Genomic DNA, 12,567 nt, shown 5'->3' with positions numbered 1-12,567 from the left:
AGAAAGAAAAACATTATTTTGGAAGGCGTGTAATAGTTTGGAAGGCAGTGCAATATTCCTGAAAGCACAGCCCTGAGCAATCTGATGATTGCTTAAGAACAAGAGACTTTCCAAGGGAAAGCACCTTCTCTTAGTTTGCTTTCAGTTTCTCTGATATTATCATCAGTTCACCGTTTTCCTGTAACATGTTCATTTCAGTGCCAGATTCTTATCCTACTAAAATGGCAGGATACCTTAAGGCTAATTATTTCCCAACTTGTATAATTTTGTATTATAACACAAGCGTACACACCTGAGCTGTTTGTTCGGTCTCGGTAGACATCATCATAAGCCTTCCATTGCTGAGTGACTTGATACGCATGGATGAAGATCACCAGCACCCCCACCAAACAAATGAGAGGAACCAGGGCGGCCGTAAAGAGAGCAGCATATACATTAGGTATGAAGCATCTACAAAGATGATAAGAAAAAAAAAAAAAAGATTGTCAGTACACAAAAACGACTGTTACTCAGGTGTATGGTTGCATGATTGTATATTTAGTATTCCATTGAAGAAAGAACGTAAGTAAAATGGGTTTGAGACAATATGATGGACGTCCTTACGAAGCTTGTTGAATGCTTTCTTAATGGACCACAGAGACAAACTGAGGACGTTAATCTCCTGAGATTCTCTCTTTTTTGTCTTTCTCTGACTCCTTTCCTTCTATCTGAGGAATTTCTTTCAGTCAGTCTTTGTTTTTGTACTGTATGCAGTTTTGAAGTCTCTGGCTGGTATTCGGAATTGGAAAAGCTTTGGGAAACTCAATCCAGAGTAATCTTGTTATGACGTGATCTGTATCAAAATAAGCAGCAGTTGCATTCTGTTCACAGGCCTGGCATCTCTCTGGCCAGACAAACAGAATGGACAAACACAGCCCGTACTCTAGGAGAAATGGCACAATGTAGCCATAATAGAATTCAAAGCATGTGAAATGCTTTGTAAAATAAGCAGCCCATTTTTCACTAGGTTTCATCTGATCATAATTTTGAAACACTGGCCTGGTTTAGCATAACATACTGTATATCTTCACGTACAAACATAAAAACATTAAAACACATTTTGAAATCATAAATAAACAAGTAGTTCAGTCCGTATGCACGAATCCCTTTTTTAGTTGTGATACCTACAAAGTAACTATAGCAACCAACAAGTGGATTCCTCTTCAATTCTGCTGCTTCTCCGGCAGTTCTTAGTTAAAGGATTATCAGGAATTTTATCTAGAGACGTAGGGTGCATTCACACCTGTCTTGTTTTGTTCGATTTAATCGAACTCAAGTTCGTTTCCCCCCCTTGGTGCGGATCTTTTGGGCAGGTGTGAATACAGCAATCACACTCGGGTGCGGACCAAACAACCGTACCGAGACCCAGCTGAAGAGGTGGTCTCGGTCCTCTTCAAAACTAACTCTGGTACGCTTGAGAATTTCTGTCCAATGAATGGATGACCTTAGCACACGTGTGGTTTTGTTTATAATTTCTGGTTCACTTGCAAAAAGGGCAGTGTGAAAGCGAACCACACCAAAAAAAATAAAATAAATCAACATTGTATTTGGTTCGGAACAAAGCAAGGGAACTAGCGGACTTTCCTGGAGTGAATACACCCTTAGAACATGTCTTGCGATAGACACTGTAAAAGACCAGAGACACAAAGACTAGAGACTAGAAGCACAAGTCAAACATGTTCACCCAGTGCATATTTAACATAGAAAACACAAGGAATGCAAAAACACATTCTGACCGGGGCCTTACAAATGTCACAGTCTGTAAAGTTTTATTCTCATTTCATTTATCCACTTATATTGTTAGTAAAAGTTTTTTTGCACCAAAATAAATAAATAAATGTATTTTTTAAATAACTGTTTTTGTGTTCTTATTATTAGAACTATTAAAAGCCATTTTTTCTCATTGAAATATAGCTTAAATAAAGTCAATAATAAATATTATATAGAAAAAAACTTCAATTTAAATGTTGAAAAAATGAATAAACCTAATGGTAAAGAGTCAAATATAGAATATAATAAATAGGAAAATAAATAATAATAATAATAATTATAAAATCACATAATAAAATCACTAAAACAAACTAAAATGAAAACAGAAAACAAAAATAAAATCTAATTGGCTACTCGATCTGTGGAAGTAAAAAAGTCATGAATGACATGAAAATAAAGTTTCAATAAATAATCTTTTTTTTGTAGACTGGCGAGTAATGTTTATATAGAACGATGGTAATATATGTATGATGGTAATAGATGGGGCAGTCGTGGACTAATGGTTAGAGAGTTGGACTTGTAACCCAAAGGTTGCGGGTTCGAGTCTCAGGTGCGGCAGGAATTGTAGGTTGGGGGAGTGAATGACCAGCGCTCTCCTTCCACCTTCAATACCATGATTGAGGTGAGATCATTGAGCAAGGCACCGAACCCCCGGGCGCCGCAGCAATATGGCTGCCCACTGCTCCGGGTGTGTGTGTGTGTGCAATTGGATGGGTGAAATGCAGAGCACAAATTCCAAATATGGGTCACCATACTTGGCCACACATCACGTCCTTTACTTTCCTTTCCTTTCCTTTCCTAATGTGATGTGATGTGATTATATTTACACATAAAGAGAGGTTTAATGCATGTTAAAATCTACCCTTTAAACTAACCTTTTTTCTATTTCTACAAGCATTTGACTCCTCCCAGACCGCTGAAGCCCTAAGGTACGGGAAAAGGTGAGACCTGTGGTGGCTTGTGAGGTGAGGTGACATCATTTGTTTGTTCTTGGAGAGAGAGATGTTTGGATTTCATGAGTCAACTGGGAGTTTACTTGCTAAGAGCTGCTTTGAGACTGTAGTCTTCTGTTATCACTACAGGCTTGGACGGGGTGAAACAGAACGTATGCACAGTCACAGCTTGTGACCTCATACACACAGAGGGGCTAAAAATAGCAGCTCTTCTCGACTTATCAATAACAAACCCCGAGCACACACAATCAATGTAAACAGGGCAAAGAAGAAGAGTGTATATGAGATAGAAAATCGCCTACAATACATTAACACCGGAAATGAGTATCTATGAGCCAAAAAAACAGCACAAAAATGTGAGCATTTACATTTGCGTGTTTAAAAAAAAAAAAAACCTTGTCAGTAAAGACAGTTCTATGTACAGTTACTTCCATGGTTTTCTAGTGAGTATTTACTTGGACATAGTCTTGTTCCTTGTTCCCAGAAGTTACCTGAATATGACCCAACCTTCCTTTAGAGACATTTAGGGATGTGAAAAGTACCAGTACTTTTAACATCCCCACTCAACTGTATTTATAATTATAAATAGTTTTACTATGGTATGCCCTCATTTAGTTAAGTAAATGTAGCATGTGTGTGTGTGTGTGTGTGTGAGAGAGAGAGACAGCACATATTCACAAACTCACAGATCTCCTTGCACCAGGCCATACACACTATGAATGCTCCATCCAAAGCCTCCCAGCAGGACTACAACCAGAATGATGATGACCAGAGCAGGAAGTCCCCAGCTGAGCAGGAAATAGAGAAGGTAGCGTCTCTCTGTGTGCTCATCATTAATCACCGATATATCTGCCAGAAGTTTATGGCCTGGGAAAGACAACCCAAATGTTACTAAATAAATAAATGGAAACATCATAAACAAACCAGATTCATAAAAAAGGATAGCTGATTAATGTTTTGATAAGACTAGGCAGCAAGAACCAACTAGCAAATAGACATCTGTTGGTTATATGACCTCATATCTAATTCATTGCAACATCAGCTATTAGTGCTATCAAGAACTAATACTTTCTTGGTCTATGCGTTCAGTTAGCCTACTTCACTTTTGGTGATGAGGTACTTTAACAGAGAGTTTAAAATCAACATCAAAATCAAGTCCTGATATGACACCTTCATCCATCAGTATTAGCACCATAAATGGATAGGAACTGCAGCAGCTCTGTTTTGCTGTGCTGGGAACTTGGATAAGAGATGAAGAGATAATAGAAGCTGGCAGGATGTTGTGTTAGCTTTTGGGTGTCTAAACACTCTGCAATCTCCCTCCAGCCTCTTTGTAATTATGGAAGAGGTTGGCACCCCGCCATCGAGATTGCCCTGTTATGCAACTTCCATTGATCTGTCGCTTCAACCGTGCCAGTATAGGGAGTCTCTGGGATCTATTGAATGGCTATTTTAGCACAGGCTGAAACACGAGTCCCAATGCATAGGAAAGAACTCTTAGATCAATAGTTTTTATTGATAAAGTGTATTTTTTTTTCAGTGCCCTTTTAAGGTAGGTGTGGATCATCTGCACTATTTCCATTGAAGGCTGGTGACTTTTGCTCATATTTGCAGTCTGAAGAACTCAACAGCAGTTACCGAAAGTCAGTCTGCAGATTTCAAACAGTCAAAGTTGACAAATCATGTAGTGAATTATGGGCAAATGTTCAGTTTCTTTTATTTAGTCGGAAGATATAGAACATATTTGATAATTTGAGCAAATTTTAGAACGCATATTTTTGTATTGTCTTCTAGCAATGAGGCTGTGTTTCTGTGCGAGTTTGCTGTGTTCGGAACAGCTTGAAAGGCTGGTTAGTGTGTGATCTTCAGTTGTTTAGTGTATGATGACCAGTTTTTCTCTGAAACCATTAACAAAGTCGTTAAGTGTATGACGTTAGGTGTTTTAAAAGCTGTTAGGATTTTTAAATCTGTGTAGTGTATTCCAGTCTTAAGCAAACAAAGACAAAACTCACATTGCTTTCGCCACAGATTCTCTCAAGGAATTGTTCAAATCAGGTACCAGCGCACAAACAAAATCTGTGGTTAACGCAATTTGTACTGTGCAGTTCCGCATCATGCAGGTTGGTTCTGAGTTCTACATTGTCAGACTATCATAATCTGACAAACTTGGATATATCTTCTATTTAAACTGTATTGTGGGTGGTTATTGAATAAGATGCAGCTGAAATTTTATACTGAAATATGGCTCAAAGAAAAGTGCAAACGAAAAAATAATTTTTTTTCACATCCATTATTACAAAGAGTGAAAAATTTAAGGGGGTCTGAATACTTTCCGTACCCACTGTACGTTACGCAAAGTTTTATTACAGGCTCATTTGTCAGCGGTTTTGAGACCGTTTTGAAATAAAGACAAGCACATGTTCAAATCAATCTCTCCAGGATGCAAATACTTTCCAGTCTGAATCATGATTTACCTTTTCCACCAAAGACAATTTTTCTGTGATTTATTCCATGTGTCTTCATAAACTCACACCCACTTTTGCACATCAACACACTTACATAAACATTGTCTCATACATACTTTACACTTTGTAGTCCTTCAACTACTGATGGCTCCATCCTCCTAAAACCTATTTTTGTAATTAGCTAGTTAGTTTATTTCATTTTCTCTTGCATAATCTTTCAACACTAGTGCATCAAGTGCCAATAGAGATTAAATGCTCTATGTAAACTGCTAAGCCCCTGGTGTTTTTTAGCGTCATTGAGGAGAACAAGATAATCCCACTATGTGAGCAAAACAGCCTTTGATTTCAAGAAGTTTAATTTAGGTGAGAGGTTCCTCCAGGGTCAGTGCTTGGTCCTATGCCTTTTCAAACTAAAGGGAGAAATCCAATGCAACATGAATTCATACGTTTGTGTTCTGTGTGGGTCTTTGAGGGATTAAAAGTCATGTTCTTTTTTCATTTCATTAAGCATGTTAGGACCAAATCCTGTTTTTGCTTTTGGGGAACAAGATGACTTTCATAGCTTTGAGTGAGTTGACTTTCAGAGACAGGTTTCTGTGGTTAGAAGGGATTACCGTACAAAGGAAAGGAGCAGGCAAAAGGGTACAGGTCCAGCAAGATTTATAGGATGGATTTTCAAAAGGTCTCTGAACAGCTATTGCAGGTGTGCTAGAACACCTCCCTGCAAAATCTAAAACTAAATGAATCACGCATAGCTGGAACATGTCATGCAGCACGTAATGTAAATCGTGTTTCTTAACAGATTGAACTACTGAATCAGGCTCATTCCTGAGCCAACAGAGAAAAGTTATGATGATCAAACATTTATGTAAAGAACAAGACTAAGCTTAACCCTAACCCTAAACCTGACTTTCACACAAATCATTTTTGCAATTAAAAAAAAGTGTGTGATTTATAACTGTTTTCTTCATGGGGACTGAAATTTTGTCCCTACAATGTCAAAAATGTCAGAAATGTAAACAAAAAATGTTTACTGTACTTGTGGGGACATTTGATCCCCATAATGTAGGGAATACCTGGACCGACCACACACACACACACACTATAAAAATATACTTTTTAAGATGTTCTTAAAACATCTTTTAATTTGATGTTCTATGTAAGATAACCTTTTGATACAAGCTTCCTGTTCATGGTGTGATATTTGTGCAAACATTCTCTCATTTTCAGCAACAAGTCAAAACCAAAAAGGCCTTTGATATTTGTTGGATTCTTACAAGCTCTTACAAGTTTATGCATTAATCATACTTAAAAATACACATCAGAGAAACCAACAAAACTATGTTTCAGATTAACTTCTAGAGTTTTTTTTTTTTTTTTCTTGAGGGTAAAACCTTTTTCAGGCAGTCTATTGTCTGAGGGCAATATATACCAAACACTATATACTAAAAAATGACAATGAAGGTGTGTGATTGAAAAAACATATTGTGAAATTTATTTTTTACCCTCCTCGTAAGTAAGCTTATTGTTCAAATGAAAGTTTATGCCACACCTTCAACTGACCTGTTGTAAAACCTTTCCTCTGAGAACTTCCTGATTTCAACTTCAATTGCGTAAAAGGGTTCATCCCAAAATAAGAGTTTTGTCATCATTTACTCACCCCCATGTTGTTCCAAACCTTTGTTGACCAGGAAAGAAAGTATTTTGAAGAATGTTGGTAACCAAACAGTTGCTGGTAGCTATTGACTTCCATAGTATTTATTTTTTTGGCAATGACCACCAGCAACTGTTTGGTTACCAACATTTCTCAAAATATCTTCTTTTGTGTTCCAAAAGAGGTATGAAACAACATTTTAACAGATTTTTCATGTTTAAGTGAACTCTATGCCTTTAAGAAGTTAAGAATTATCTTCACATAATCATGAATTAAGGACCCTATCTCAACTGAATTTCATTATTGAAGCAGGATTAAGTATTTTGATGTGGTCAATGCGAAAAAAACCCTGCTACAATGTCCACACAGTAGATGGAAAAAGTTAAGTTTTACCTGTATGAGCATCCAGCTGAACTGGCTGAGGTGGAAGTAATGGAAGAAAAGGCCAAGAGCAGCACAACCGTCCTCTGAGAACATACGTCCCCGGAATGCAGACACCAAGAAACAAATCTGAAAAACACAAAGTGACAGCTACATCAGCAGAGGCCCTGGAGTCCTCATACACCCGGTACACACTCAGCAGAAAACACACATTCAGATGACTCTCAGCATTCAGTTCTAGCACTGAGTCCCAGAAGAGCATCTCAAATGTCTAAGACTGTTCCTAAATCATTTATACTTATAATATTATTGATAAATATTTGAAGAACTGACTGTTACATCAGACTGCAGAATGGGCAGTTGTAAAGAGCAACAGTTTAAATCATTATATGTGTGCCTACTGAGTGTTTAAGCAGTGCAGACAGCTTCATAACAATAGTTAAAACCAATGCATACTAATCCATAGAAGCAACTGTATCGTGAATACTGAGAGATGAGTCACTCACAGCAGCTTTATCAGCTTTCTAATGACAATGCTGGATTAATGCCAGACTGTCCCACAACGTCCCTGTCTTATCTGACCTGATGCCCAAGAGGACAGACATTAGCTATTGTGATTTGTTTGGTTTGGTTCTTGTATGGTTGTATGATGAATGTAAAATATGTTTATGTAAAACTAATAATAATAATAATAATAATAAATAATTATCATAGCCTCATTTGTATCAAAAGTAGTATGTCATCTATCTACCAACATCTATGGAACAAGACAAAATACATCCATATTCAAATAAAATATGAAAAAATCTTAATATCCAGATTTATAGTTAAATTCAGGTAAATGTGTCATGTTTTAAAGGGCGCATAGATAGTTTTGCAGAGCTTACAAAAAGATTAAAATTAAAAATATTAAAAACTAGCTGCGTTTCGTATTGCGCAACTTCTTTCCCTTCACAGCGGTGCGCATTCGTTCCTCCCTAAAACCCAAACTTAACGTCAGAATCAGCTCAATCGGTGATTGTTGTAAGATGCCGTCTTTACTGTTGCTAAATTGACATGTTTGATAATAAAACGTTGAAAGCACAATCCGCACAAGAGACGCTGTTCCTCAGGCTGAAATGTGTGCACACGACGCGCTCCAAAACGGACAAACAAATTACACTTTGAGCTTCGGGCGCATGTCCAAACGATCAAATACACACAAAATATGTCCAAATGGCCGGCTTGGAGAGTATTTACTTAAACACAGTTTATGTCTTAAGTGGAGGAGAACAGTTGGGAGACAATCCGACGTGTGTAAATATATTGTCTTAAAGTGACAGACTGGCGCTTGGGCCATCAAAATGCAAATCTGCTCTTAATCTGAATAACGTTATAGCTTTAATAAGCATTAATCTATCAATACATACAATGACAACTATGCAGTGTTCATTTACATTTGATTACTTTTAGATTTCTTTTGTAGGCTATTACTTACCTGAACAGTAATGTTAGTAGAACTTCACAGAAAAAGGACAGCACTGTTTATTTCATTTCATTTGTATATTTGTTTTATTGTATTTGTCAGTTTGTTTTACTTTGTTTCTTTGTTCTTACTGTATCTTATGTATAAAACACAAAAAATGCCTGCACACTGGTGCATTTACAAATTGATGCTTTATATTCATTTCATTAAATGTTTATTTAACATTTCAGAATATAAAGCAATGTTAATTCAGCTCTTAATTTGTCATATATATGTACTTTTTGTTTTTTATATATATATAAAAAACAAAAAGTACAGATAAGAATACCGTTAAAGTACTGAATCGATAAGCAGTATCGATAAGAGTAGTAATACTGTTAAAACCTTATAGATACCCATCCCTAGTCTCCACAGATATATTTTACCCAGAGGAAGATACTGAGCTTAAAATAGCTGTACACCATGCGTTAAAAACATTATGTCTTGACTGACAGGCGGATGACTGTTCACCATTCATGTTGAATTGGGAATGACAGCCCAGCCAGGAGCTGCAGAGTAAGAGTTACTTCAACATGTGCAGTAAGCTGCTTTGGTTAAAAAGCATTTATTGAAGGACAAATCAATATAAAACAACACCATTGCTCTGTGAACGATGTGTCTGCTTTATGTATATCACTGGCCTTGAGACATCTTCGACAAAATCCAAAACTCTTTAGTTATGTTTTTTTCATGATCCCGACTACATTTTCTTGTGATCTCAGCATAACAAAAGTGGTTTTATTTTCTCTTACAAGAGAGAGAAAAAAGGTACGGTACATGAGTCATAATTTCTCTGGGCAGCCGCAAAGCGTTTAATCGGCTTCTGTCAAACATCGCTCTATAACCATGCAGACGTCCTGTCACACAAGTTGGCAGTGAATGGAACTGACGACTTGTGAATGACGATAAACTTGTTGCCTCTTTCTCAAGTGTCGGACACTGATTTGTAAAACATAATGGCTGGAGTGAGTACCTGATAAAAGTAAAAAACAATTCACTCAGCCATCTTGCAGCAGTATATATTGAGCTTAGATATAGCTTTTGTTACATTTTGTTTTGTCAAGATCATGCAGGGTTATGTGAAAGGAAATAATTCTTATTATTATTAATAAGAATTAATAATAATTATTATTAATAATAATAATAATAATGATGAATGTATAATAATAATAAATAATATATGAATAAAAAATAATAATGGATGTACTTCAGTGATCTTTTAAAATATAAAATATTCCCTTAAAACATTTAATATGTGCAAGTGGATTATGTAGGCTACAAAGTTATTTTTAACTCCCTGTTTCCAATGAGCACAAATGTCTTATATATTTTTTTAAGGATATGTTTACCTGTGAAGCAGGTAAATGCATTGATCTCTGCAGTGTGTTTTTGTGTAGTATGCTGCACGCAGAACCACTCCAGTCCTGTACTCCATCGGTGTGCCTTTGAGTGCTACTATATATAGATACTGTGTTAGTCACAGATGCACCTCCCCCTTTTCCAGAGCCGACTGTAAAGGAGTCAAGCAGTCTGTGGCCTCGAGCTGATTTCCACACACATCAGTCAGACAGGTAAACTTCAGTACCAGCCCTGTGGGCATATGTACTGTGTAAAACAAACATGTGTGAAAATAATCTAGAACAGCCCAATGATATACATTATCTGTGTACATAACACTCAAACAAGTACTATCGCCAGCTGACGGAAATTTGTATATGCATGGTGATGTGAAGGGAAAAACTGCAGGGTAATAATATAGCAAAGATCCGTCTGCCTTCCCCTCAGAAGGGAGAGCCAGCTAGGCGGTTTCCTGTCTGGAGGATGCATATGTGTTTGTCATCAAGCAACAAACAAGATATATATTTGGCTCAAGGTGTGGTATTAGCTGCTGTTTTGAAGAATAAATCAATCTCAGCTCCACTGCATGATAGATGATGTTTTTGACATCATCTTCTCTGATGACTATGTTTCCATGTACTATACTAGTCGGAGTTAAATTGTTATGACTGCACTAACAAAAAAGTATCATGTTATTACCATGTTTTTTTTTTTTGCAATGGCTATTTACATGATTCATTCTTATTTTTTTATAACAAGTAGAACAACAAAAAGTTGCATCACTGTCTTAAGCTCAACCTGAATTGCACTGCTTCTGTCACGAATCCGGTCCATGAACTTCCAATGTCATTGACTCTCGCACTACACACTGTTGCACATCACCCCGGACTACATTTCCCATCATGCATTGCACTGATTGCACTCAGCACGGATTGCACACAGCTGTTTACACTGATTGCACCCAGCTGCTTCATATCACTCCCTCACTATTTAACACTCACTCTGATCCCTTCCCTCGGCCGAGTATTGTTTCAGCGTTTATCACTCCCCTAGTGATAGCTACACTACAGAGCCCTCAGTCGTTTCCCAGCCCTACCCTTAGCCTTAGCCGCTTTCTCGGTTTCTGATCTTCGCCTGGTTTCCTGGATTTCTCCCCTAGTCTTGCCCCTTCTGATTCTGTCTGCAGTTCATCGACCCACGCTAGCCCTAGGATTATTCTTGTGTTTTGCCCGCCATATCCCCGTCTGCCTAAGTTTGACCCTGCCTGCTTCATGACCATGTCTCTGTCTTCTCCACAAAAGCTTTGCGAATGGATCCGCATGTCTCACGTCTCGTCAGCCCCGTAACAGCTTCGCACCTGAGCAACATAATAATAATCATTTGGGATTTCCTAAAATGTTTTGCTTATTTGAACAAACCAAACAACCCCCCCTCCCCCAACCCTAAAAAAAAACAAAAAACAAACCCTAAACAAAAAACAAACAAACCCAAACAAAACAACACACAACAAAACAAAAGATGGTAACACTTTATTTTGATAGTCCACTTTAGACATTCTACTACCTATAAACACATTTGCAACTACATGTCAACCAGCAGTCATTAGAGTATTAGTAGACTGTCTGCTTAATATCTACTAACACTTTATTTTGATGGTCGCTCAACAGATGTTCTACTGACTTTGCAAGTATGGCAACTTATTCTACTAACCCTAACAGTCTACAAACACTCTAATGAGAGTTATGCCGAGTTCACACTGCATGATTTTAGCCAGATTTTTCACTCGCCGACAGGTTTTGCGAAATCGCCGACAAATGCCCGAAATCGGAGGCAAATCGGTGCTCGTTCACGCGAGTGACAATCATGCAGTGTGAATTATCAAAGACGCGATCTGAGGGAATCGCCGACACGTCGCCCGCAAAATATTTGGCATGCTAAATATCTGGAGCTATCGCGATTCACAAATCACGCAGTGTGCAAAGATTTCTAACTAAACTACATCGGCGATGACCTACAGCCAATGAGAGACCAAGATACAGGGCAGAGGGAAGTTCGGGGAGGAGTTATAGATCAGAATATCAGTATTTTAATAGATATATGAACAATTATATCATACAGAAACAAGCACAAACATTTGCTTGACCAGCAACAACATCAGCATAACAGTTACTGCAAAATGATTTACCGCCAACTCTCTTTGCAGAACACCCAAACCCGGGTCCCTGCATCTCCCTCCTGCATAATCTGTTTTTCTTTTTCTCCTTGTAGCTGGAAATCAGCTCACAGACAATTTGCGGGCTATATATATATATATATATATATATATATATTATTTTTTTTTTATATAATTCCAGTCTCGCTCGAGAACTCTGGTCTGACGCACGAGGGTTCTCGCGTTATTTCCTTATCACTTCTCGCGTGTGTTTTGTCGTGAAACGTAGTTTGCGGACCAGACAGAGCTGT

The 12,567-nt window shown here is 37.6% G+C and overlaps 1 pseudogene; it reads right to left on the bottom strand.

The window, feature by feature from the left end:
• Positions 1 to 292: 292 nt before the first annotated feature.
• The window catches only part of LOC107553917 (G-protein coupled receptor 98-like), a 68,441-nt pseudogene continuing 56,166 nt past the window's right edge, over positions 293 to 12,567 (bottom strand).

This window comes from Sinocyclocheilus grahami, unplaced genomic scaffold (genome assembly GCF_001515645.1).
Source record: "Sinocyclocheilus grahami isolate Dianchi unplaced genomic scaffold, SAMN03320097.WGS_v1.1 scaffold486.1, whole genome shotgun sequence".
NCBI lineage: Eukaryota > Metazoa > Chordata > Actinopteri > Cypriniformes > Cyprinidae > Sinocyclocheilus > Sinocyclocheilus grahami.
The sequence above is the reverse complement of the archived record's forward strand: the minus strand, read 5'-3'. Positions and strand labels throughout refer to the sequence as shown.